This window comes from Alligator mississippiensis, chromosome 3, assembly GCF_030867095.1.
Source record: "Alligator mississippiensis isolate rAllMis1 chromosome 3, rAllMis1, whole genome shotgun sequence".
NCBI classification, from domain to species: domain Eukaryota; kingdom Metazoa; phylum Chordata; order Crocodylia; family Alligatoridae; genus Alligator; species Alligator mississippiensis.
In genome coordinates this window covers 63,070,350-63,096,159 of record NC_081826.1, presented here as the reverse complement: position 1 = coordinate 63,096,159, position 25,810 = coordinate 63,070,350, and the positions used below count along the sequence as shown (strand labels likewise).

General features: G+C 42.5%; 1 protein-coding gene and 1 long non-coding RNA gene across 5 annotated transcripts in view; one reads left to right on the top strand and one right to left on the bottom strand.

The window, feature by feature from the left end:
* Positions 1–25,810, top strand: part of PREX2 (phosphatidylinositol-3,4,5-trisphosphate dependent Rac exchange factor 2) — a 326,102-nt gene that overhangs the window by 50,514 nt on the left and 249,778 nt on the right. The window lies entirely within an intron of this gene.
* LOC109285978 (uncharacterized) lies at positions 21,001–23,703 on the bottom strand. 2 transcript variants are annotated; one of them, XR_002093907.2, is made up of 3 exons: positions 23,524–23,703; positions 21,378–21,450; positions 21,001–21,229 (listed from the first exon to the last, which is right to left on the bottom strand). It is a non-coding gene; the product is annotated as an uncharacterized LOC109285978 (long non-coding RNA). The 2 variants fall into 2 exon arrangements; XR_002093906.2 differs by having other exon boundaries at positions 23,546–23,703.

Here is a 25,810-nt window from a genome sequence, read left to right as displayed (position 1 = left end):
TAGATATAATTTTGACTACTATGGTTCTCCAATTCTCACATAAATTTTAGGGCACTAATTAGTTAGGAAATAACCATTTTAAAACTATTCAGTATATTAATCTACATGGGTGAAAAACAGCCATGAAATATAGTACATGCTACCTGAGATTTCCAGAACTCTGCATGAAGAATAGAAGAGCTCTGTAACATATTTCAGTGAATAATAGATTTTTGATCGGCACTGAAAGCATTTAATTTTCATTCCTCTCTGAAAACCCACATGTATTTGCAGAATTCAGGATCACTAATAAATCTGGAATCAGTGTTTGGGTAATCATTCCTTGTTTTAGGAATATGTTTACTGGTTTATGGTACTTGAAGAAATAGCACAGGTGAAACAGGAGCAGCCAATTAAAATGCAACTAAAAGTGCTGTATTCTTTATTAGCCTTCAGTATACAGCTATCTATATCTAAAATAAAAGGAGAATTTTATATTAATTTTTCCAGCAGGGTACAAAAAATTAAAATCTCAGTCCCATTACTTTGTGTAGATTATGTAGCTTCACATAGGCCACATCTACATGAAAAGTTTATTGTGCAGTTGGCTAATTAGCTGCATACTAAATGTCTCAGCATTTACATGTGCACTCCTATTAGGCTGGACTAAACTAATTTACTGCGTTGCAGGATAGTACTTGTAAAAAATTCCATAGCTGCACATGTGTAAATGCTGGAGGGGGTGCTTCAGTGTGGAAACTGCTGACTCCTGGGGTCCCCTGTCAGCTGGAGCTGCTCTGACCTGGCTTCATGTGCTGCACATGAATACAGGTTTCCCTCACTTTATGCAGGTTCGGTATGTGTGAATTTGCTCTTATGTGATGATTCTTTTTATACCAAAAATTCATTATTATACATTAATAGATGTTAGGGTCAGAAGGGATCTCAGTAGGTCATTGAGTCCAACCCCCTGCCCTGGGCAGGAAAGAGCGTTGGGGTCAGACAACCGCAGATAGATGCTTGTCCAGTCTCCTCTTGAAGACCCCCAGGGTAGGGGAGAGCACCATCTCCCTTGGAAGCCCATTCCAGATTCTGGCAACCCTTACTTTGAAGAAGTTCTTTCTAATATCCAACCTAAATCTGCTCTCTGTCAATTTGTGGCCATTGTTCCTAGTTACTCCAGGGGGTGCCCTAGTAAATAGAGTATCTTCTATTCCCTGATGCCCTCCCCTGATGAATTTATAGGCACCCACAAGATCACCTCTCAGCCTTCTCTTGCGAAGAGATCTAGGTCCCTCAGTCTGTCCTCGTAGGGCCTTGGCTGCAGGCCTCTTACCATACAAGTGGCCCTCCTCTGAGCCCTTTCAAGATTCTCTGCATCCATCTTGAAGTGTGGCACCCAAAACTGGATGCAGTACTCCAACTGTGGCCTGACCAGTGCTGCATAGAGGGAAAGCATCACCTCCCTGGACCTGTTTGTTATGCATCTGCTAATGTACAATAAAGTGCGGTTAGCCTTGTTGATCACTTTGTTACATTGATGACTCATGTTCATCTTGAAGTCAACTATGACTCCAAAATCTTTTTCTGCTGCTGTGCTGTTGAGAAGGTCATCACCCAGCCTGTAAGTGTGTTGGTGGTTCTTTTTGCCCAGATGTAGCACTTTGCCCTTGTCTTTGTTGAACTGCATCCTATTTCATTCTGCCCACTTTTCCAACCTGTCCAGATCCACCTGGATCCGTTCCTTACCCTCTGGTGTGCTAACTTTGCCCCATAATTTGGTATCATCTGCGAACTTGGACAGGGATCTCTAGGTCCTCGTCTAAGTCACTGGTGAAGACATTGAATAGCAACGGACCAAGGACCGAACCTTGTGGGACTCCACTGCCCATATCTTTCCAGGTCCATATTGACCCTTCCACTACCATTCTCTGGGTGCAACCCCTAAGCCAATTTGCCACCCACCTGACTGTGTAATCATCTACATTACAGCCTGTCATTTTATTTATGAGAACAGAATGCAATACCATATCAAAGGCCTTCTTAAAGTCTAGGTAGATTACATCTACCTTGACTCCTGTGTCTAATCATTTTATGACCTAGTCATAAAAAGAAACAAGGTTAGTCAGGCAGGATCTACCTGCAATGAACCCATGCTGATTTCCTTTCAACATTATTTCCCCTGCTGGGCTCCCACAAATGTGATCCTTAATGATTTTTTCCAGAGTTTTCCCAAGGATAGAGCTGAGACTAACTAGCTTATAGTTTCCCGGTTCCTCCCTCCTCCCCTTCTTGAAAATAGGGACCACATTGGCCCTTTTCCTGTCCTCTGGGACTTGACCAGAGCACCGCGAGTGCTCGGACAGTCATGCCAGTGGCTCTACTATGACACTGGACAATTCCTCCAGCACCTTTGGATGAAGTTCATCTGGATCCGCTGATTTGAATACATCCTGCCCCTGCAACTATCCCTTCATTAAGCCTGCGCTAACAGTTGTTGGGCTGGTGTCCCTCATGTGTCTATCTATGGTCCAGTTGGGAGATTTGTCTTGGTCTGTGTCTAGGAATACAGATGCAATGAACTCATTGAAGAGCTCAGCTTTGTCCCCCCTCTCTGTCACCAATTCACCTAGTTTGTCCTTAGGGGTCCTGTGCTATTCTGCACATTCCTTTTGCTCCCTATATACCTGAAGGACTTTTTGTTGTTCTTAATTTTTGTAGCCAGCCTAAAAACTGTTCCAAGCCAGGTAGTAGTTGAACATACAAACTTCTGATTTATAGTCAGGTGTGTTATCCATTGCACCACTGGCTCAGGGTAAAGGTATATGCGAGGTAAATTCACTCCACTTGTCCCACCACCGGGCCCAGTACCAAAATTGTCTTGTAGAAGAGGTAGAAATGGGTCTGGGGATCAGTACAGTCAAGGTCTTGGAATGTATCCTTGTTTGTTACATTGTAAAGTGGGTTCCCTTTATGCAAATTCGAGTTATGTGCCGTTTTCCAGGAACGTATATACAACATATGTATGTATATATGAATGTATGTACAGCAAGGGAAACCTGTAATCTGCAGATCTTATTACTTTGGAGTTAATTGTTCCTGAGTGCAGGTTCAAACAGTGTGTCCAGGAGCAATAAACTCTGAAGCAATAAGTTCCACTTTATTTAAATGCTGTAATAACATGTAGAAGCGCCCATAAACAGCACTTTTAAACTAGAAACCTGTGTTTAATGGAGCATCCAGCAGAGCAGGTTATTGAGCTATTAACAATGTCAATTTAAATGTTTTTTCTTATTTTTAAAAGGAAAACTGTATGTCTATCAATAATTTCAGTCTTCAAAACTTAAAGCATGGGATCTGGGCATTTCAAGGGAAATTAAATTCCACTGAAACTCCGGGACTCTAGTGCAGCCTTGGTTCCCAGGGCTTTTAAGCTCCTCTGTCCTTTGTAGCCCTGGATGAGAGCCAAGCTCTTAAAAGATATTTGAGATGAGAGCCTCTGAATTTGGGGGCCAGGGCTATCAAGCTCCCAGATTTGTATTGGGGAACCTAGAAGTTCTGAGGGCTCTGTGCTCAAAGCAGGGGTCCTCCTGAGTTCCAAACTGCTGTCCCAGAGCCAGGAGCTGAGGTTTGGCAACAGCCAGAGCTTCCTGGGTCTGCAATAGGAAACCTTAATGCTCAAACTCTCCAGCATACATGCTTAGTTTTCAATTAATCAGCATTTTTTATAACTAAAAACAAACTAATCAAAAAATTCCCAACTAGCTGTTCAGAGAAAAAACTTGAAATATCTGTAGAAACATTTGCTGATTGATCATTCAAATTCTGAAACTTCAGTGTAGACAGAAACATTAGGACTCATACAAACATCAGTTACTCCTTGTCAGTAACACTTCTGTGTTGCTCCTGTTCATGTTACATAACTAATTTTTTTGTTATCCAAATTAAAACAGTATATGTAAAGGTACAGAAAAAACTGAAACCAGCAAAGCTAGCAGACTTTTTAAATACATGTTGACAACTTGCACCTCTATACAATCCATATCCTCTTAGAACCCTGAGTATTTACATGGGTTAAAACAGGGGTCAGCAACCACTGGCACGTGTGCCAAGCATGGCACGCAAGGCCATTTTGCTTGGCACACCACCGCCAGCCTGGGCTTTAAGTAGCTGCTGCCAGCCACAGAGCCCAGGCTCTGGTGTATATATTAACTGTTAAAATATTCACATGACTTATGTACTTTGCCTTGTGATCTATAGATAAAAAACATCAACTAGGGACAGTTTATCTAGATATACGGATTCAAATATAGCCAGCAAAACTCATGTTTTCAAAATAAACGTATGCATAAAAATTTAAATCTTCAGGTTAGATTAACCTGCTTTAGTGGTGAGCTATAATACCTATAGTTAAAAAGGGTTTAAAAAACAGCTGGAGAGAAACTGAGTTATTGAATAATCAAAAAAAACCAAAACACAAAACCAAGCAAACTTGATACATATCAAACAAATGTCTTGGTCCAAATGATAATAACTCAGGATTTTTTTTTTCTATATCAACATCTTTCATACTCTAGAGCTCTTAATAGCCTAATCTTGGAAAACTGTTTTGCATCTTAAAACTCTAAACATTTGAAAATTCAGTCAGAACCAGGCAACTCATACTGTAAACTTTTTGCAAGATTCTGAAGCAGTGAACATCTGTAAAAATGTTTCCTTGATGTGATACTATAATAATAACAAGTATGAATAAAAAAGTAATGTAAAATGTATGTAGAAAGTGATCTGTATTTTGATTTCAGATTTTAATTTATGCTATGGTAAGTGAAGCAAATATATATTATGGATTTGGAATATAGTCCTTTGGGAGAATATTAACATTTTAAAAAGGATTTGTTTCCTCTGCTAGGTTTTCTCTATTTTTTTTTTTTTACAAGTGATTTTGGCTATAAGTGTTATTTAAATAAATGTGATCCAGTGGGCAAATTTGGTTTTATGTACCTTTAAATAATTTAGGATTTCTTTAACTTAAGTTTATATTCAGTTTAGGATTTATGAAATCGGTAGCTGCTTAAGTCCCTGATACCCAGCTGTGGTACAGTGTAAGCAAAGTCTTTCCCCTTCTCCCTCCCCCTCCCCTTCTCACCTCTTGGGTAAAACTTGGATAAAATAAAGGACATGTAGGCTTTGGAGATTACCAAATCCCAGTTGTGGCAGGCAGAGACTATGGTCCATTTACATCTTCCTCCCATTTCAACTAGAGGTCTTGATGATGATAGCTTTAAGCTTAGAGGGTACCTGGTTGTGTCTGAAGATCTTTGTTGAAGATGTTAGTATCTCTAAGTTAGGAATCCTGCTGTTGGGAGATCCTGTCAAGTTTATTGACTTTTTTACGCAGCAGGTGATGAACAGCAAGAACTTTGAACAGACTAAGAGGAAGCTGAAAACAAGTTCTTATTTTCAGAGCAGGCCCATTATGTGAGCTGGTTGGTGGGTTATGAAACCAAATTGTCATCCTGGAAAAAATGACGATGGTGTCATGGCTACTGTGAAGTTCTCTTGATTGATGAATGAAGGGCAGGAGTTGGTCCAGCTTCATGTCCAAGTCCTCACCCATGGCTCCAATTCCATAAGCTGCTCTATGGCATGTTATTCTGTGGCAAAGGGAACCTGGTAAAGTTCCCTAGGGCTTGTACCATGTTTTTCATGGGGAAGGATGGTGTAGACTAAATTTTCTGATTTTAATCCCTTGGTGAACCAGAATAAGAACTTGTTCATAACCTATTACCTTCAGTGCTCCTGCTGTTGAAATAGATTTTTATTTTTCGTGGGGCTTTCTTATGTGATCTTTTTAGCAAGACGACAGGCTCAACCAGTAGGGTGTTATAACACATGGACTTTTTGGTTTTACTGAGCATCTTGTCTCTACTGTGTACTTTAGTGCCTCTTCTGTGTTTGGATCCTATAGCTTGGTATCCTGTGTCCTGGGGAATTTAAGTATATCTTTCGGCTCAGGCTCAGACTACAAACTGCTCTTTAAGGCTGGACCCTTATGCCCATATGCATAAAATTAAATGCTGCTGAGTGCTCATGTTTTTGAAATCTAGTTCATTTCCATAGTATGTGTACATTTTATGCATCCAAGGTTTTAAGGAACATTTTTATAATTTGGAGATGGAAGACTGTGTACATCCGTTCTAAACAGTAGCATAGCTAGGGTGGGGCGAGGGGGGAACAGGAACTATAGTAGCTGCTCCCTGAGAGCAGAGTGCAGGGGCACGTAAGATTCAGCCCCTCCTCCCTATTTGCCCCTCCTCATGCTCTCCAGAGATCAGTATAATTCCCTCCCCCACTCTGCAGCTCTTATGTCCTGGGCGCTGAAATACCTTGCTCCACCTCTGATTCTAATAGTGACAGGAAATAATTGCTAACTGTAGTTGTTATGTTGTAATTATAAGATTTTTGTTCACATTTTTTACATTGTTATCAGAAAAATGATTTTAAAGTAGTGTTAAGTGCTTTATATACCACAATACTATTGCAAAAATTGTATAATGTATTTGTTTGCCACTTACAGACCAGAGTTTCAAGGACCAAGTAGTCTTCCAACTGATTTTATATCTGCATAACTCTGTAGGTTAGCAAATCAAAAATGTTCATTTGAGGGAAGTATGGGAAGACATTCATATGGATATGATAGGTATAAGTGGCTATTAACTTTGAGCATCCACTGGTAGATAAATAAGACCTGATGAAGGACACTTTGGGTGTGTCTACATGTTGTCCTATGGTGATGTAGTGAAGCGCTATGTCACCATAAGGCACTCTATGGCGATGTAGTGATCACAAGCTATGTTGCTATAGTGGCATGCTTCCCGGTTATAGCATACTGTTACATCACTGCCACAGCAAAATCTTAACCATGTACCATGCACACGGTGTAGTAACCTCTTGTACTGCTCTGTGCTTTAGTACTTCCTTATTCCACGGTGCTATAGCAATGTTGCTGTATGATGACATGTAGACACACGCATTCTGTCCAAAAGCATCTCTAATATCTCTTCCAATTTATACAGTTGGTCCAACAAAAGGCAATAACTACAAACTCCTTGCTTCTCTCAAGGTCTATCGCAGCTGCAACACTAGCCAACCAACTTTACCTAAGTTAGTGGGATATTTTTGCTAAATAGTAATTTAGCCAGTAAGTAACTTCTTGGTTACCATTTCCCTTAACAAACATTTTTAACGGAATCCTGTGATTAGATGAGAAGAATTCAGTCTGGTTTTCAGATGGTTTAGCTAAGCATTAATGTGCAATTACTAGCAGAGTTTCAGGTTCATTGTATTTAAAGTTAGGATCTTCTATGAAAGTGACTAACAGAAGCATTATTGTATAGAGTTCCATTTTTGTTTTTTAGTGACTTTCAGATCAAATGTAAATTGTTCAAAGATACGTTTTGCCAAGCTTACACACTTTGTGATTTGAAAATTAAGTTTTTTTTCTAATTTTGTTCACTTGCTGTTATTAAAGGTACTACAAACTCATTTATTTCTTTAGGTACACCTCCTCAGTTCCTTTGTCTTCAAATTAGATTGCCAAATGCACCTGCTGTTGTAAGTTGATGTTGTAGTCACAGTGGTCTAGGAATTATGCAAGAGGCAAGGGTTTTTTTCAGTGATATCTTTTAGACTAGCTTTCTGGGCATTCTTTATCAGTTACCTGGCAAACTTTGCCTTCAGTGGGCATGCCCAGGCATAGAAGTAGAATCCAAGCTCTGCACAGTTGTACTATCTGAACAGAGCTAAAAAGACAAAAGTAAATTACTGGTTTTTATTTCTAAATAAGTTTTTTTCTGGTCCTGAATACTTGTTTGAAACCTTGAGTGTCATATAGTTCTCTTTTGTGTTTGGACCTACAGCAAAGATATGCAGTTTTTACTGTGTAAGAAATTGGCTGCTCTGGAATACCGATATTCTGTAAACTGAACAGTAAATAAATAAATTATTACCTAAAATATATTTAACAGTCCTGGCTGAACTGATTTTAAATTGTGAAAATTCTACACTGCATCCTATTACCAGAGATAAATTAGAGGCATCACAAATTCTATTTAGGCTATCCTTTTAGGATAACCAGTCAGATTCGTGTTTTCCAGGATTCTATTGCTTTAGAATGCACACATGTGAGCTCATGCATGTGTGCCCATGTGCGCACACACACACAAACAAACATGTGCATCAAAAATGTTTCAATACCATAGTCTTCCTTCACCCTTCAAGAGTAAAAATTCTATATGCAGGTCAGTTGTAGAATGTTTTTATTTAGAATTTTCTTTTTAGACAATAAAGTAATCTTACTTTTCTGAATAGATTCATGTTTTATGCTTGTCACAGATATGTATCTTTGTGTTTTCCTGTAGTGTCTTGGTCACTCTCAGTTGTGCATTAAGCAGTGTGACTAAAACTTGCCACTCTTTCTTTGGACTCTTATCCCTCCTTTTTCCCTTTCCCCAGGGAAGAATGTTGTGCAGTTGAATGTCTTGTTTTTGCAGTGGGGGAGGGGGGTCAGGGCAGTCTTTTGTTCTTTTTTGTAAATGTACATATTTCTATGTTTTTACTAGGGAATGTAAAGTCAAAGCTAAGTACCTTGCACTTGACAGATGGTGAGGTTTGTGATGATTCTTAGTTCCTTAGTCTCAGATTGGCCTCCAAGTAATTTCTTACCCCCATACAGATGAGCCTTACCCTTCTTGTGGAGAATTCCATTGTGTTAGATCAGGGGTGCCAAGCTCATTTTGTACTCTAGGCCAGATCCAAACTGTGGAGCTCCTTGTGAACTGGATCCAGCTCCAAACCAGGGCACACAGGGGGCACTGACAGAGTGATGTTTTGTTGTGTGATCAGCCTCCTGAAAGCACTCTACAGCTGTGCCCTGACACAAGTGCATGGCTGCAGAGCTCTTTAAAAGTGTCCTGTTGCACAACAAATTTAACCTTCATATAACAAGGGTTCAGATGTGAAGGTACTCCAAAGTGGAGCACCTTCATTAACTGCTGTCAGCCTCTGCCTCAGGGAGGATGGAGAGGGGACGGGAAGGGGGATCCAATCCACCTTACCACCCCCGCCCCCCCCCCAGCACAGGCTGGGTAAACCCCAGCTCACAGTTCCCTTCTCCTCCCTTCTCCCCCTCCCATCTTGCTGACAGCACTGGAGCTGGGGGGGCAGGTGGTGGTGCTAGCCTAGAGAGGCTGCAGACATGCAACTTCTTTTGGATTGGCTCCAAAGTGGAGCTTGATTTCTCCCCTCTACAAACCAAAAGCGAACAACTGTTGGGTTGGAGTGGGGGGTGGGGGGCAGTCACTGTAACTCATGGCACTTTTTGTAAAGTGCTATGAGTTATAGCGGGGAGCTGCATGTCTGTCAGTGCTCAGAGACAGCAGCTCTGCTCCAACCTGGGGGATGGAGGGAGGCTGTGACCTGGAGCACATGATGGTGGTTCCAGCTCTTGCCATATACCCTCTGCCACAGCTGCCACTGCTATGTGGCCCTTGCCACAGCTGGTCTACTGCTGCCACTGCCATGTACCCCATGCCCTGTCCCATGGCATCAGACCCAGTTCCAGCTCCAACACAGGGCATGTGACCAGGGCCAGTGGCTAGGGAGGTATGGCTGCAGCAGTGCAGATGGATGAAGCAGCTGGAGGGTGACTGGGGCTGTTAGCCTTTGCTTGCCCTTCTGCTGCTGATCTCCATGTTCACTGTGGCCCAACAGCCCCAGATTCTGCAGCAGGTTGCTCCCTCTGAATACACTGATAGTCCAGCAGAGTGGATAGAGGGACTTTATTGGTTGGATATCCTGTATTCATTGCACAGCAACTAGTGGACACCCAACTTCATGCTACAATGTGTCTTGTCAGGCACATTGCGCCCCACTCCACTCTTATGGTTACTAGTCCTCAGTAACATTGCTGCTCCTCATCTCCGCTGCACAAATGCTGAAGTGAATTTACTAGCCAGATTCCATGATAATCCTATGCTGCCAGTGCACTGGGACATATTAAAGGGGCTCCCATTAAAATGCCCAGTGTGGTCCATTATTTTAAAAATCATTTGACTTTTCCTTATGTATTCAATGGCACAAAGAATGGTCTGCACAACGGCCAATCAATTATCACATTATCTCTGACCCTACAGTTAGTCAATCAGGATTTAACTGACCGTGCTATTATTGGGCAATTCTCAACAGTTTTCGAACTGGACAGGGTCTCTGTGCTTCAAACCTATACCAATGGGGCCTTTGCAAATGTCCTTGTGGATAAGTTCAAACCATGTCCCACATTGTTGGCTCGTGTCCATTTATAGTGATACCTGGTGGCTTTCAAGCTTTTCACACTGTTGATAACATCACCTTTAGATGGCTGAAACAAATATGCCGAAACCTCTTACATTAAATAAAATTGGTTGGATCCAGCTTGTGAGCTGTATGTTTGACATTCCTGTGCTAGAGGATCTTAGTTGTATTGTGCATTCTGTATTCCTATTTTTACTGTATCCAAGAGTGTTAGACAGGCTTTTAGATATCCTGGTCTCAGGCCACAGGGATCTTTAAGGATCAGGACTGGGATGCTGAACTTGATTTGAAATGCTGCAGGAAGACAGTTTTAGGGGATGCAGCGACAGGTCTGAGGAGATGCACTGTACTGCAATTTACTGTCTTAATTTAAGACATTAAAATAGAGTTTTGTAAGTTCTGCCTAGGAATAGTCCTTTGTAGTAATTCTGCTGATAGGTGATGAATGTGAGTGTTTTAGTTTGAGTGGGTCTTCCAACAGAATGAAATGAAATTCTTACCTTAATAATATCACATTAAGCCCCTTAAATTTGATCTTTATTTATGGTCATTTGGGCATTTGTCATGGATCCATTTGGAACTCAGCTTTGCGGTTAAGGATAAAATCCATGAAAAGTGTTTTGAAGTCATTCTTCCCAGTAGACTTCCTGTGTGGCCTTGGGCAAATCAGTTATTGCACTTTTGCTGCTCTAGTTGCATAATGGAGACCAAGATTTCTCTTATGTCACAAGAGTATTCTGAAGTGCTTTCAGATTCTTGGAGAAAAAGTACTAAAAATTACAGAATACTATTTTCCTCTTAAAACATTCAGAAGCCAGCTTGCCTCTTTGATCATTTCCACTAATATCTAAAGCAATGCTTTTAAATAATATAGTAAACTTTAAGTACAATAAATATGCATTATTGAATACTTAGAGCCTCATGAGAATGAAAAAAATCTTTGGGTCATCCACACATCTGTCTGTTTTACAACAGAAGAATGCACTTCACCAGATCTTTCTTCACTAACCACGCCAAGAAAGATCTAGGGAAATAAATTTATATTTATTAAATGTTGCTTTATTTAAATACTGCTTTCTTTTTCTTTCATTGCTTTTATTCTGTAAACATTAATGCTAACACATTTACAGATTTTTAATATTTTAATGTGTCCTGTTTGGCACTCAGGCCTATGGATGGATTCATTAAACATGCCAGAATTCAGAATCAGTTCAGGCCTACGTGTGATCAGGCCTATTTATGGTCAGTTTCCATATATGATATTTGATATACTTATTATGATATTTATATACTTATATGATATACATTATGTTTTCCATATACTTCATTTGAGTTATTTTTGATTTGCTCTTGTGTGATAGATCAAAATTAAGCTCTTCAAATTATACCAACCAATGATTAAAGAGATTAATAAGAAACTATCCACTGAGGCTACTGGCTGATGTTTAACCTATTTGGCACATACGCAGAGGCAGAAAGATGCAGCCAGGCACCCAGGCCAGCTGCCTTACGCAGGGAGAGCGGCAACTTCTGGTTGTACCTAGGCCCTGGTGCAATTTTTCTTTGCCCCACTTCCCCTCCCCTAAAATCAACATGTGGATCAGCTGCCCTAATTACCCCACCTTAGTCCCACCCCTGCACATAAGTATGAAAACAGATTATCAAAGTGGGTTGTACCTTAACTGTAACACTTACAACTGAGTAAACTCCCTACTTGCCTACCTAATTTGCTTTGACTTGCATATATTTAAAAAATACATTAGCTGTAGGATCATATCCAAAGAATAAATGCACATGCTATGTAAATTTGAATTAAAGAATTTGGGTAAAAAATGAAAATGTGTGACAAGAAACAAGAGGAGTGATATGGAAATTCTGACCCAGTATTATCATGTCTGGTATTCTTATTCATGAAAAAAGACATAAAAACAGGTTATAAAAATCACTATAGTGACTCAAGCAAAATTTAAAAAATTAGCATTACCGTTATTTTCTTTACAGGATAGTTTTCCATCCACAGGGAATCTGGAGTACTGCCCTGATAATACAAACCACTGAGATTTTATATATTTTTGTTTTACAAAGACCTACTTGCTAACATCAAATAGTCAGCATCTTTTAAATGGTTTTCTAATGTATTTGTCTAAAACACATAGGCAAAATGTAGGACAATTTTTTTAAGGTTTTTTTTTCCCTTTTTGCTCTCTAGCCATAATACTTCAGAACAAAAACTTTAGACCTAGCTGGCTGACCCACAGAATGTGTCAATGTATAAGATGACAAATTGAAGTAGAAGAGACAAACAAATCTAACCACAGCAACAGAAAACAACAAACCTTCCTGTCGGGACTCAGGGCAGCCAGCCAGCAGCTCTCCCTGACTCCCACCCGGGCAGTGGTCGGCAGAGGGTCGGTCCAGGGGCCTTAGAAGGTGGTCAGGTGGGTACTTGTGACGCTTGGAGTGGAATTAATTAGGCGGACACTTATCGGTTGTAAAGCAAGATTATTTAATCACGCCGCCAAGGTGGTGAAAGACGGAGGTTAGAAATACTTGGTTAATTACAGCTTAGAGTTCGTAGGTCGATCTGCATAAGTGGTCGGATAGAAATGGTCGGGCAGAAAAATGGTCGGGCCGGCAGATTGTTGATTTACGTCTGAGATTGGGTCGAGACGCGGGGAACTGACAAGTGATCAAATTGTCAGTTACTCTGACGCATATGTTCAGAGGTCTCCAGGTTGCGTGTGCGGAGGTCTCCCCTTCTTCACGGAAGTGAAGACGGGTTTTATTTGTATAATAGCCAATTGCTTTTTGCCACGTCACAAATTTAATTAGAATCGCCAATTATCTAGCCGTCTTCGCTAGGGTGTTATTATAGGGTTACTCCTTGTTTTTTTTGACCAATTATAATGATTTATGTACAGCACAGAAGGCTAAGTTTCATTTCTAGTTAGTGTCGCAGTTATAAATCTCTTTTTGACGTGCGCAGCAAAAAAACGGTTACTGGCAAAAACTTTTGTTAACCCTTAGTTAACCTAGTGCAAAATAAAACTGCTTTGAATGGTTTTACTTGCTTGTGACACGGGCACTACTTAATTGGGTTGTGACACTTCCCAATAATATTTACATTTTATCCTTTCTCACAATTTATGCATTTATAAGCTACTCCACTTAGATGCCACTCAGCAGTCCATTCCTCTTTAATGGTTGGTGTAGAGCACTGATGGTCAGCCTTATCTTGTGGCAGGCAGTTGTGTTAACTCCACCCCTTCTATGAATGACACCGATCCCTGTCTTCCTCATGCGCTGGAGGTCCACCTGATAGAGTTAATGCATTAGTGTGCTGGAAAGCAGGTCTCAAGCCTCCAGCTGTGTGGAGCAGAACGGGGGCAGGGTGTGCATGTGAGGTGGCTTCATCACCAAGAGCCAGGCTAACCCTCCCCTGACCTCACGTGTACTGCAGCTTTATATGATGAAACGAGGACCCAAAGAAGCCTTTAATTTGGCAGCAGTTGTTCAGCCAGGGGATGATTAGCCTGGTTTTTGGCAGTGACACTTGCCCTGTTCTGCTTCTTCCAGTCTGAGGCTTGAGCCCTTGCCTCCACTCACCCTTTACTGAGTGCCTGGGGCTCGCATGACACATAGCTGACCATACCACTTGTGGCATGAAGGCTGCAGGTTGACCACCCTGGTATAGAAGCTTCCAGAACTTTCTACAGTGTAGTGACTGGACCTGTTTTTTTTTAAACTAAGTGTCAGAGGGCTACATGTTAAGATCTAGAGGACCCAGGTTCAGTCTGTGCTTCACAGAAGCCAATCAGGGATGTGCTGGTCTACACTTTCCCACTCCCTTACTGTCATTTCTGTGGGGGACTCATGTAAATTGATCAAGTAGTTAATGTTTGTGCATTGGTCTTTTAAACACTTTCAAAAATATTATTATTAATTGGTCTTTCAGAGAATACTGAGCAGGGAAGTTGATGTGTGCTTTTGAAGTCTCTGTAACTGTTTTCTAGACATTCATATTTCTCTCTCCTATCTGGGGTCCTTTTAGGGTATATCTACATGCGCAGTAATATGCGGCCAGGTTACTGTGCACTAAAATATGGTGCAGTAAACTGCAGTCAGGAACGTGTATACACATGTGCCCTGTTGGACACAGATTTGTATACAGTGGGAGTAGCCTGGTCCAGGGCTGCTCCTGCCTGCTCCCCTGTACTAGTAAGAGGGAGATCCAGGCTCCTCTAGGTGCCAGCCCAGAGTCTGGCAGGGGGGACAGAAACTGGTCCCCATGTGCATCGGGATGCTGTAAGGGGGAGCTGACTCCCATCCCCATCCCCCTGAAGCCAGCACAGCTCTCCTGGCCCCATACACATGGGGACTGGTTCCCATGTGCACAGGGCAGAAGACAGCTGCCCCAGCAGTTGGCAGAGCTTTTCCAGCCCTGTTCACATGGGGATCAGTCCCTATGGGGACGATGCTGGGAGATGGCTGCCCCTGCAGCCGGCACAGCTCTCTAGGTCCCACGCAGATTAGGACTGGTCCCAATGTGTACAGGGTGTGAGCCAGCTGCCCCTACAGCCAGTACAGCTCCCCCTGCATGGTAGCTTAGTCAGGTAGCAGTGGCCCCCTGCTGCCTGGGCTGACTGGGAGCAAAATTGCTCCTGGTCAGCATCTACATGTGCACTACTGCACATGACCTAATCCACTGTTTACCTAGTACCTGTATGTGTTGGTACAAGCAAATGGTGCATTAGATTAATTTAAGGTTCAGTAAGTCCAGTGCACATGTAGATGGTCATGCTTTACTGTGTATTAGATTAGTTTAATGTGCAGTAAAGCATCTTGTGTAGATGCACTCTTAGAGAATGTAGGAGTATCCCCTTGTCACTTTGTAGTTAGAGAACATCAGTTTTGGATGCTATGCAACAGATCTTACAGCAGATGGAGTCTTTGACTTCCCGTTAGCATCTGTGAATGTAGCAGCAGTTAGTGAACTACTTTAGAGAGACATTGGGCTTTGTCTGTAGTCAGCAAAGAAGGTGTCCACGACTCCTTGGATTGGAATTCCTATTGCTGAAAAACAAACCCTACCAAAATATACAATTCATTCACAAAGTAACGAGTCAATAAGATGTGTATGGTCCAGGGTAAAAACCTACAAACTGAACAAAACAAACCAACCAGCCAGCCAGCAAATCCTAGCCCCTTGCTTTTCCCCCAGCTCCCATAGCCAAGAGAGTAATTCCAGAGATCTTAGATCAAGAAAGGGATACTTTCTAGAGCTAAATATGTGCAGCTGTTTTGGGATTCAAGAAATAAAGCAAAGGAACTAGTTTTTCCTCCCTAAAATTGTATATACTTGCCCGTGTAACTTAAGGATGGGATGAGAGTTAGGAACATGTTTTTTGTAAGTGAGAAATAATCCCTAATGATCAGTAGCTGCTGGAAAACACAGTACTAGTGTATCTGTTGGCACGTGAGGGATTAGGTTTATTCAGTCTGTCCCAGTATCCAAGAACATAAAAGCAGACTCTATTTTGTTTTTTGTCCAGATCTTCCCAGTTCTGGGACCAGTGTCATTCAGATATTTAATATGTTTAAAGTGGTGGTACAAGATTTCATAAGAATGTTGTACCCATTCCCTATCTTGATACTGGAGACCTACGGGCCAGGTTCATTCATGTTAGCCAAATGGTAGAAATGATGGTACACAGCTACAAGAAGTTACAATCTATACAGAGCTCAGTAGCTTGCCATCTAAGTGGCACATATTACCATGAGCATATCTCCCAAATACATCACTCCATACTGGCTGCTTAACAAATCATTATAGTGTTTGGATATTCAAAAGTCTCCATTGAACTGACGTAGTTCATGAGAGATGAACTCTTGGACTGCACCCTGCAGCATTCCATAGGAGGACCAGTGGTTGAAACTGATGGTAAGTATGAGAGACTATGAAGACAGAATGCAAACTGTAACAAGAGCTGGAATTACATTTTGGAATTCCTGTAAAAGATTGAGAACTCGTGGGATTCAAAACTGAATTCAGAACCTCAGTGTATCTTCTTGTAGCTTGTATTTTCACAGCAAAGAGCAGGGAAAAAATTCTGAAAGAACTGTAAACTAATCAAGGTGCTAGTAGAAGGAATGAAAAATGGTGTGTTTTTTTTAGGTAGATGCCCCTGTACCATGGAATGGGGTCTATTTAAGAACAAAATGACTGAAAGTTTTTAACCTATCTGAAAGCAAGATATACATGTTTAGCCACATTTTTTATCTATTCCTAGGTTTGTGAAAATTTCTTAGTCTTTAAAATATTTTCAAAATAATATGGAGTGGACATATGGATGGATGCCAGCTTGAACTACCAAGTTTATCTAATGCATTGAGGCCTGTGTAAGATCTGGAATCAAATGTGGGCTTTTGGCTCCACAAAGCCTTTGAAGCAAGAACTTTATTTCTGCCATTCTTTACGTTCAAAAATAATTTAAGAATCATTTATATAATCTATGTATAGCCTGCAAGCATGTGGCTCCAGTGATATAACTTTGGCATGCCTTTGCTGAGTGGTGGCAGATTTTTAAGGTTTACAAATTAGTTTCCTAATCTGAGTAGAAGTTGGTGATAGAGAGTCTGATTATTTCTTAGTATAACTTATGTATGGAATTTATATATATATTTATTCTGAGCCGCAGCAGTGGTAACAAACTGAGCACATATAGACTTTAATAGAAGCATCACTGACTAGTTGCTAGAAAGTATTGCTTCTAGGGCTAGGGACAGACATTACACATAAACTGGTTTAAGTGATTAGAAACTGTTTTAAACCTGTAACAGAACAGTGCACATAAGCCAGTTTGAAAATGGCTGAAACCAGTTTGAGATAAACCTGGTTGAATATTGTATCAGACTTAACTGATTTGGGTCAAACCGGTATATGCAATGTCTGTCCCAGACCTCTTGCTGGTTTAATAAGAGACCCGCAGCATCCCAACATGGTCTCTGGGCTGGTCTGGGCTGGGCAGGGCTCCCCTCTGTTCCCTGGCTGGAGCTCAGCACTTCAGGCATCTGTCTGGCTTCCCCCTCACTACTCTAGGCTCAAGCAGGGATTCCACCATCCTCTCTGCCTTACACAGACACCTCTCAGCATTAGCTAGCAGATCACATGCTGGCTATGGTCCATGCTGTGGCAGATGGGACAAAGGGAGAATCAACAGGTAACTGGTAATGTCCCTTTGTTGTTTTTTTAATGAGGTGATAAACACTGAGGTAGGGGTGATGAACACTCATCAATTCCCTGCTGGGCTGGTCAGAATTGGGGTGGAGGTAGGGGGACCCCTCCATAATCAAAGCGTCGTGCCGGGGCCTCAGCTCAACACTATGCAAGGGAAAGGAGGGCTGCTCTAGCACCCCCCAGCTTCTAGCCTGAGCCACTGCAGGCATGTGCCTGCATTTCTGGGATTCATAGATGTTAGGGTTGGAAGGGACCTCAATAGATCATCGAGTCCGACCCCCTGCATAAGCAGGAAAGAGTGCTGGGTCTAGATGACCCCAGCTAGATACTCATCTAACCTCCTCTTGAAGACCCCCAGGGTAGGGGAGAGCACCACCTCCCTTGGGAGCCCGTTCCAGACCTTGGCCACTCGAACTGTGAAGAAGTTCTTCCTAACGTCCAATCTAAATCTGCTGTCTGCTAGCTTGTGGCCATTATTTCTTGTAACCCCCGGGGGCGCCTTGGTGAATAAATACTCACTAATTCCCTTCTGTGCCCCCATGATGAACTTATAGGCAGCCACAAGGTCACCTCTCAACCTTCTCTTGCGGAGGCTGAAAAGGTCCAGTTTCTCTAGTCTCTCCTCATAGGGCTTGGTCTGTAGGCCCTTAACCATACGAGTGGCCCTTCTCTGGACCCTCTCCAGGTTATCCGCATCCTTCTTGAAGTGTGGTGCCCAGAATTGCACGCAGTACTCCAACTGCAGTCTGGCCAGCGCCCGATAGAGGGGAAGTATCACCTCCTTGGACCTATTCGTCATGCATCTGCTGATGCACAATAAAGTGCCATTGGCTTTTTTGATGGCTTCGTCACACTGCCGACTCACGTTCACCTTGGAGTCCACTAGGACTCCAAGATCCCTTTCCACCTCTGTGCCACCCAGCAGGTCCGGATGAGCTCCATCTGCTGTTAGCTGAATATATTCTTATATTGAAGATGCTTAGGAAGTACCCATATTTACATCCATTCTTATCTTGTACACTATAACCTCATAAATCTGGCATGCTCAGGACTGAGCACCTGCCAAAAATTTGAAAATTGTGGATTTTTGAAACCAGAGCAGCAGCCAAGATCCCTTTCTACTTCTGTGCCACCCAGCAGGTCATTCCCTAGGCTGTAGGTGTGCTGGACATTTTTCCTCCCTAGGTGCAGCACTTTGCATTTTCTCCTTGTTGAACTGCATCCTGTTGTTTTCTGCCCACTTGTCCAACCTGTCCAGGTCTGCTTGCAGCTGTTCCCTGCCCTCTGGCATGTCCACTTCTCCCCATAGCTTTGTGTCATCTGCAAACTTGGACAGAGTACATTTGACTCCCTCGTCCAAGTCACTGATGAAGACATTAAAGAGTATCGATCCAAGGACCGAGCCCTGCGGGACCCCACTGCCCACACCCTTCCAGGTCGAAACCGACCCATCCACCACGACTCTCTGGGTGCGACCCTCCAGCCAATTCGCCGCCCACTGGACTGTGTAGTCATCCAAGTCACAGCCTCTTAACTTGTTCACCAGTATGGGGTGGGATACCGTATCGAAGGCCTTCCTGAAGTTTAAGTATACGACATCCATCCGTCCTCCTGTGTCCAGGCGTTTCGTAACCTGGTCATAAAAAGAGACTAGATTGGTCAGGCATGATCTGCCTGCCACGAACCCGTGCTGGTTTCCCCTCAGCATAATTTGTCCTGCCGGGCTCTCGCATATGTGAGCCTTGATAATTTTTTCAAAGGCTTTGCCAAGGATGGAGGTGAGGCTGACCGGCCTATAGTTGCTCGGGTCCTCCTTCCTCCCCTTCTTGAAAATGGGGACCACATTGGCCCTTTTCCAGTCCTCCGGGACTTGGCCCATGCGCCACGAGCGTTCAAATATTCCCGCCAGTGGCTGTGCAATGATGTCGGCCAGTGCCTTCAGCACCCTCGGATGGAGCTCATCCGGGCCTGCCGACTTAAAGGCATCCAGTTCTTCCAAGTGACTCTGCACTATCTCAGGGTCTACGCATGGAAGTCTGGCGCCTTGCTGCTGCCTCTCTACAACCCCATTGAGAGACTTGTCTTGGCCCTCGCTTAGGAACACTGAGGCAAAGAACTCATTGAGGAGTTCAGCCTTGTCCCCTCTGTCCGTCACCAATTGTTTCTGCCCATTTAGCAGGGGTCCTATTCCTCCCTGGGCCTTCCTTTTACTCCCTATATATCTAAAAAACAATTTCTTGTTGTCTTTTACTTGGGTTGCCATCCTCAGCTCCATGGTAGCTTTGGCCCGTCTAACTGCCTCCCTACAAGCACGAGCAGAGGAGGTATATTCGTCTGTCTGGTTACAAAACTGATTTAGCCTAGCCAGGTTAGACTAACCAGCAAAGATTGAATGAATTCAGGCTCAGGTCTTTTGAATGTCTGTCCCTAGCCCAGGTATCTGCCTTTCTTGTTCTCTCACTGTAAATTAACTACTCAATTACTCTAGTCCTTGTTCTTGTCTTGGCTCCTGGAAACCTGACTAGCTCAAGCAACTCACCTAGGATCACAAGGTCTACAAAGGTGGTTTGTTTTGTGCAGGTTCTTGGACATGCACTCATATACTTGCTTCTTGAAAGTAGCTCGACTAAGAACAACTCTGTTATGTTTCTTTGGGAATTCAGTTTGGCCTACTCTCTAAATATCTGATGCTTGTTCCATTTGTCTGTTGATGATACTTATCTGCCAGTGATCTGTTCAGCACTTGGTCTGCAAGTTACAAGTACTGACTATTTTTGAACACTTACTGCAGCCACAGAGGGAAAAAGTACTGCTGATGGGCTCCACCCTTCTTTGTTCCCAAGGTGTACTCTGCATTTTCACTCTAGTCAGGAAATTATGCTCCCTTCCTTTTGTCCATACTTTTAAATCACAAGGAAAAAAAAGTGCATGTGCACTTCAGCTATGTAAAAGGATAGCTGAAAAACAATTTCTGGATATTACCTGCTCCTTCAGAAACTCAGACAAATTGCTTCTAAAAAGAATTTTCCTGCATCTATGAATTTGCTATCCAGAAAATATTATCTCAGGCCTGGAAATTTCCATTCTCTTATATCACTTTTCTCTATTAGACTTATGCCCATCAGCATCCTGAGCACTAAATGGAGATGTTTCTATAAAGGAATTTTGCTGTAGTGCAAGTTGAATTTCTCTGTATTTCTCTGTCAAAGATGACCAGTTTGCCTGCTTGTTTAGAATTCTCCTGGGAAAAAAACATGCAAGCAGTTGTCATTTTACTGTGCTGGTCTGTAATCTTGTCTTGCTGATCAGTCATATTTATCTTGGATTCTAAACTTCAAGGCATAAATGTATCTTTTATAACTCTCTGTATAACTTCATAGACATTTTTGATGATCTGTAATAAATGATATAGAAAATGAAGGAGAGATGGAATTTTCTTTAATATAAAATAATTTGCTGTGCATTCTTGCATTTCAGTCTATTACCTCTACTTGTTGCTGTTTAGGTTCCTGCCTTGTTAGACACACATGCTTGGGTTTTTCTTTTGTCTCTTGAAAGTTGAGAACACTCTTGCTTTTAGATATCATCATTTTGAGACAGCACACAGGATCATACCCACTCATTTTCATTTGGCCCTGCCTGTTGGTTGATGGGGAATTCGTCCTGTTATTTTAGATTGAAAGACAAGCATTTGCAAAAAAAAATTTAAAGGTAGGAAAATATCCATTATTTAGCTGGCAACATACAGTAGTCACATGTAGGAAATCACAGACTTGTTCCTTGTTGATGTGGTAAAGAGGATTAAACGTACTGTGGAAGTAACGGTTGAGCCTCTTGTTTGGCTTTGATCTTCTTTTACAGCTGACTTTTTCATGTGCTTCCTCCTGGTGGAAGTATATACAATTTGTGTTAATTTTGGGGAAGGGCAGTGCTAATGGAATAAATAGACATTCAATAAAAATGATGCCATTCGAAATAGTCTGGGTTCTAAATCATTAGCAGACATTGAGCAAGTAGAGGACTTAACCTATACCAGTAAAAATGGTCTGACCCTGCTTGTTGTTGCTGTTACGCTATATTCCTTGGATATCAGAGGATTTGATGGACACTCTGGGTGCTGACAGATGTCTGCTCCCTGCTGTCAGTCGTGGTGCTTTGCAGGAAGCACTATGAGTTACAGCAATCCCCTGGATGCAACAGACATTCTCTGTTGGGTCTGGGGGTTTGGAGGATTGAACTTCAGTTTTTGGATTGGCTGCATGTCTGCAGCCGCTCTCCCCTTGTAGTTCTGGTACTGTCTTCAGACTGGAATGGGGGAAAGGAGCAGACGAAGCTTGGTCTGGGGTTTGCCTAGCCTGCGCTGGAGGGTTGGGCAGGTGGATTGGAGCCCCCCACCTCACTGACACAATAGGGAAAATAGTGTGCTATCACCTTCAACTGTACTCCCTTTTAAGTGGGGGATTTGAGGGAGGGAGTGGAATTTCCTCACAAATAGATCTGGCAACGTTTTCTTTAACCTGCAGTGTTTTTTTGTGGAGGGTACTTCAGTTCCTGTTATGGATGAAGCATAGGAATGGAACAAGATGTGGTTTCTGGTCACAGAAAAACAAGCAGAGCTGTACTTTTTTGCTGTAATTTTTGCATTTCAGGCTCAATAGGGAGCGCAGTACTTGAACTTCTATTCAGGGGTGTACTTGCCTGCTTGTCAGTTTGTCACAATAGCAATGAGCTGAAGAGTACAAATTTTAAAGCCCTACTTGTTAATTAAAAAGGTTTATAACAAAGACCACTGTTTAAATGTCAACATTTACTAGCAAATGCCACAGAGATACCACTCTGTCAACTGATAGTGTTTCACTCCTGACAGACTTTACTTCCTACATTTTTGTAACATTCAAGAAATTGTATTCCTCCAGCTGGTAAATGCATAGAAATATCTTCAGCCCTGTACTGATTTGTGTCATATTTTAATTATAATTATTCTAAGGATGTGTTTTGTAGCTGGTATGCAAGTGGCTATACCCTTTTGAGAGAAAACAGAAAGGTCAAACATCTTTTGGTACTGATTTGTCTGTCTGCAGAGAAAGTGTCCATTCTGTGAATTATTTTATTGTTATCTTCATAGCAGAATGAACAGGAAAAGTATTTTTAAGTGAAAATTCAGATCTCATGGGAATGCTTATGGTAAGTTCCTAGCTCTGCAGAACTGGCAGTCTTACTTCCACACTTATCCCAGCTTCTTTCAGCTACAGCCACAAAAGGCAAAGCCTAACAATTACTTTTTTTCAGGGCAGTTTCAAGAGGATAGGATTAAGACTGAAAAACATAGAAATCTTCTTTTTCATATTGCTTCTTCCTGATAGAATTTCATTCTGGTGCTATATGGCCCAAAGTTACCTTCTTCACTCTGCTGTGTTGGGGGGGAAATGTGTTGATGATGTATCCTTTCTGTAACAGGAGGGACGGCAGGGTTGCTGTGCTAGCCCTTGCCGCCTCCTCTACTGTGCCAAGCTTTGGATTTGCACCCTCCTATTCTCGCCCGCCACAACTTTGATGATATGTTTTTTTTGTGGGGAAGCTACTTCTCCTCCACTTGGCCACAGTTCTCCTACTCCGGGTGTCCGGCGTGCCTAGGCCTTGCAGGCCTTCTCGATACGCCACCCTCCTCACCAGGGCTCTTCCCTCTGCAAGGTTGCCCTCCTCACCAGGGCTCTTCTTTGGAGCTGGGGTCTGTACCACCAAACTCCATGCCCTCACTGGGGCTGGGGTCCTCACTCTACCGTGAGTCCCCTATGAGGCCTCCTCCATCCCCTTATAGCCTCACCCAAACCACCGGTGTTAAACAAACTGTAACATAAAATCAAGCCTCTTGGCTACAACTCAAACCTAGGCCCTCTGGCTGTACTGAGATTGCTCAGCCATCTTGCAGCTGCTACCCCTTAATCTGCAAGCAGTACCTGCAGTCCGGCTTCTCCTCACCTCATGCTCCAGGAGCTTCTTTCTCTCTGGCAGGAAGCTCCTGCTATCTTAGATACCAATCAGCAACTGCCTCTAATTTCAACTCCTCCTCCCTCATAAGAGTCAGGCCTTGCCTCTTTTATAGCCCTGTCTGCTGGCAGGTGTGAGTCGTTCTCTGCCTCCCGTTGCCCTGGCAACCAGCACCTGTGGAGTCTTCCGTGCTCTCTCAGTAGCAGGCACCTTAGTGTCCTGCTACACTTTCCTTAGAGGTTGATTAATTTTTTGCTACAAATAATTTTTATTTAGTTATGAGATTTCTCAGGGCATGTTTTTCATTCTTCCATATGTGTTGTGCTTGATAAACAAAGCTTACTTATTTTTTGTCTGTGTTTTCTACTCCCTAATTTAAAAAGAAACTGTATAATTGTACAGGGATGTAGAATCCCTGTATTGTACATATTTTGTATATATTTTGTATATATTTTCCCTAATTCCTTTGAAATTGTTGATGGAGTAGAGAATGCCCTCTTGTACTCCCATAGTTCATGGACATGTTATAAGGCATGGAGGAAGCCAAAAGCTGCTTCTATTTGAGGAAGATCATATTTAGACCTGAACAAAGGCAAACTTGAGCTCCTTTCCTAGTGTGTCTCATGGCAGGTGTTCCCTACTAATGAGATTGCTTTGCCTTGTATGCCTGAAATGTTTTGGTGGCTGTTTCTAACACTAACTGTAATTTCATGCTATATTTATGGTCTATCTCAGGTAATATAAACTACAACAGCCAAGCACAGACATCGTGAAAGCATGGATTACAGCAGCAATCCTTCCAATTCTTTCCTCATCCAAGAGGAAGGAATGCAATCTTATGACTGATAAAAGATGCTAGAAAGCATTCTGCACTTACATTTTTCCCGTCTCAGTTACTTTAGTTATATGCTTTGTTCTTCATAAATTGTTACTCTCTAAATGTCAGGGTTTTTGGAGTGTTTAAGGTACATAATTTGCTTGGCTCAGAAAGTAGTTGTTATTTTCCATCCCAGACATTGGCTTCTCAAATATTTAACAACTAAATTTAAAATGTTAATGTGTAAAACTATCCACTGACCTTACATAACTTCCTTGATTCTTGAAACAGTGCACTTAGATGTTGCAGTGATGGGGCCTATCATGGGTTTTATAAATCCAGCAATTGAGAAAGAGTTAATGGAAGTTACTACTAGCTCTCTGTGGCCCTAGACACATTATTTGGTAGTGGTGCAAAGTTTGTAGCACTACAAAAAATAGATTGTTATGGATCTCACAGATGTGCAGAGCCCACTGGCTGGACCATGACAAAGTCACCACAAAGGCTGTTCCTTAGCTCCCCTCACTCCCAGGGGAGCCTGTTAGTGAATTGGACAGGCTCACTTGCAGAATTGCCCATCAGCTATTGCCATTGTGGCTAACCTAAATTTGCCTCTAGGGGCAAGGGCTGAGTGGGAAGTCTCTGCCATGTGAGCAGCCCTTGCCAGGAGTAGTTAAAGTGCTGCCACTCTTACAGTTCAGAGTTGCTGGTGATTTTAAGTTCCTAGTTTACAGGCAGCCATGTTACCTTCACTGTCAGGTGGCAAAGATGACAGGACTGCCTGCAGGCTCTGTGTGTGTGTGTGTGTGTGTGTGTGTGTGTGTGTTCATCTTGTTGGGGGGGGGCAGTGACAAGGGGTTACACAGCCCAGTTAGACTCCTGCCACCACTGTAGCCTGCTTGCCACCACTTTTGCTGCCTCTTGGCAAGGGTGACAGGGCTATCTGCAAGTCACATGGATTAGCAAAAACTGATCACACCCCAGCTGCCTGTATGTGGCTGGTGACAAAGGCTGATTGGGTGGACTCCGTGCAGGGTTTGGGGTGGGGGGAGAGAGGGAGGAACACTATGGGATACTGGGGTTGGAGAGACATGGGGTCCAGAACCAGAAGCCGGAGGAGGGAGGGGGAACCCAGAGACTTTGGCTGTGGCTTTCAGAGCAATGGGTGGAGTGGTGGCTGGACAGGAGCTTGTGGACTGCAGATTAACCTCTGGAGGACTGCATGTGACCTGCAATCTGCCAGTTGAACAGCCCTGATCTAGATACTCATGAGCTCCTTGAACTATAGTATAGAAATGTGCTCTTGAATGGTTATTCTAGGGAGAGAAAACATTAGACCTAAGGAGATGAGCAGACTCTGTAAGAGGAGACATTATGGGTATCTCTTCTTTTTTTTCTTGCATATAACTCTTAGATGCATTCCTTATGGGCTCACACGA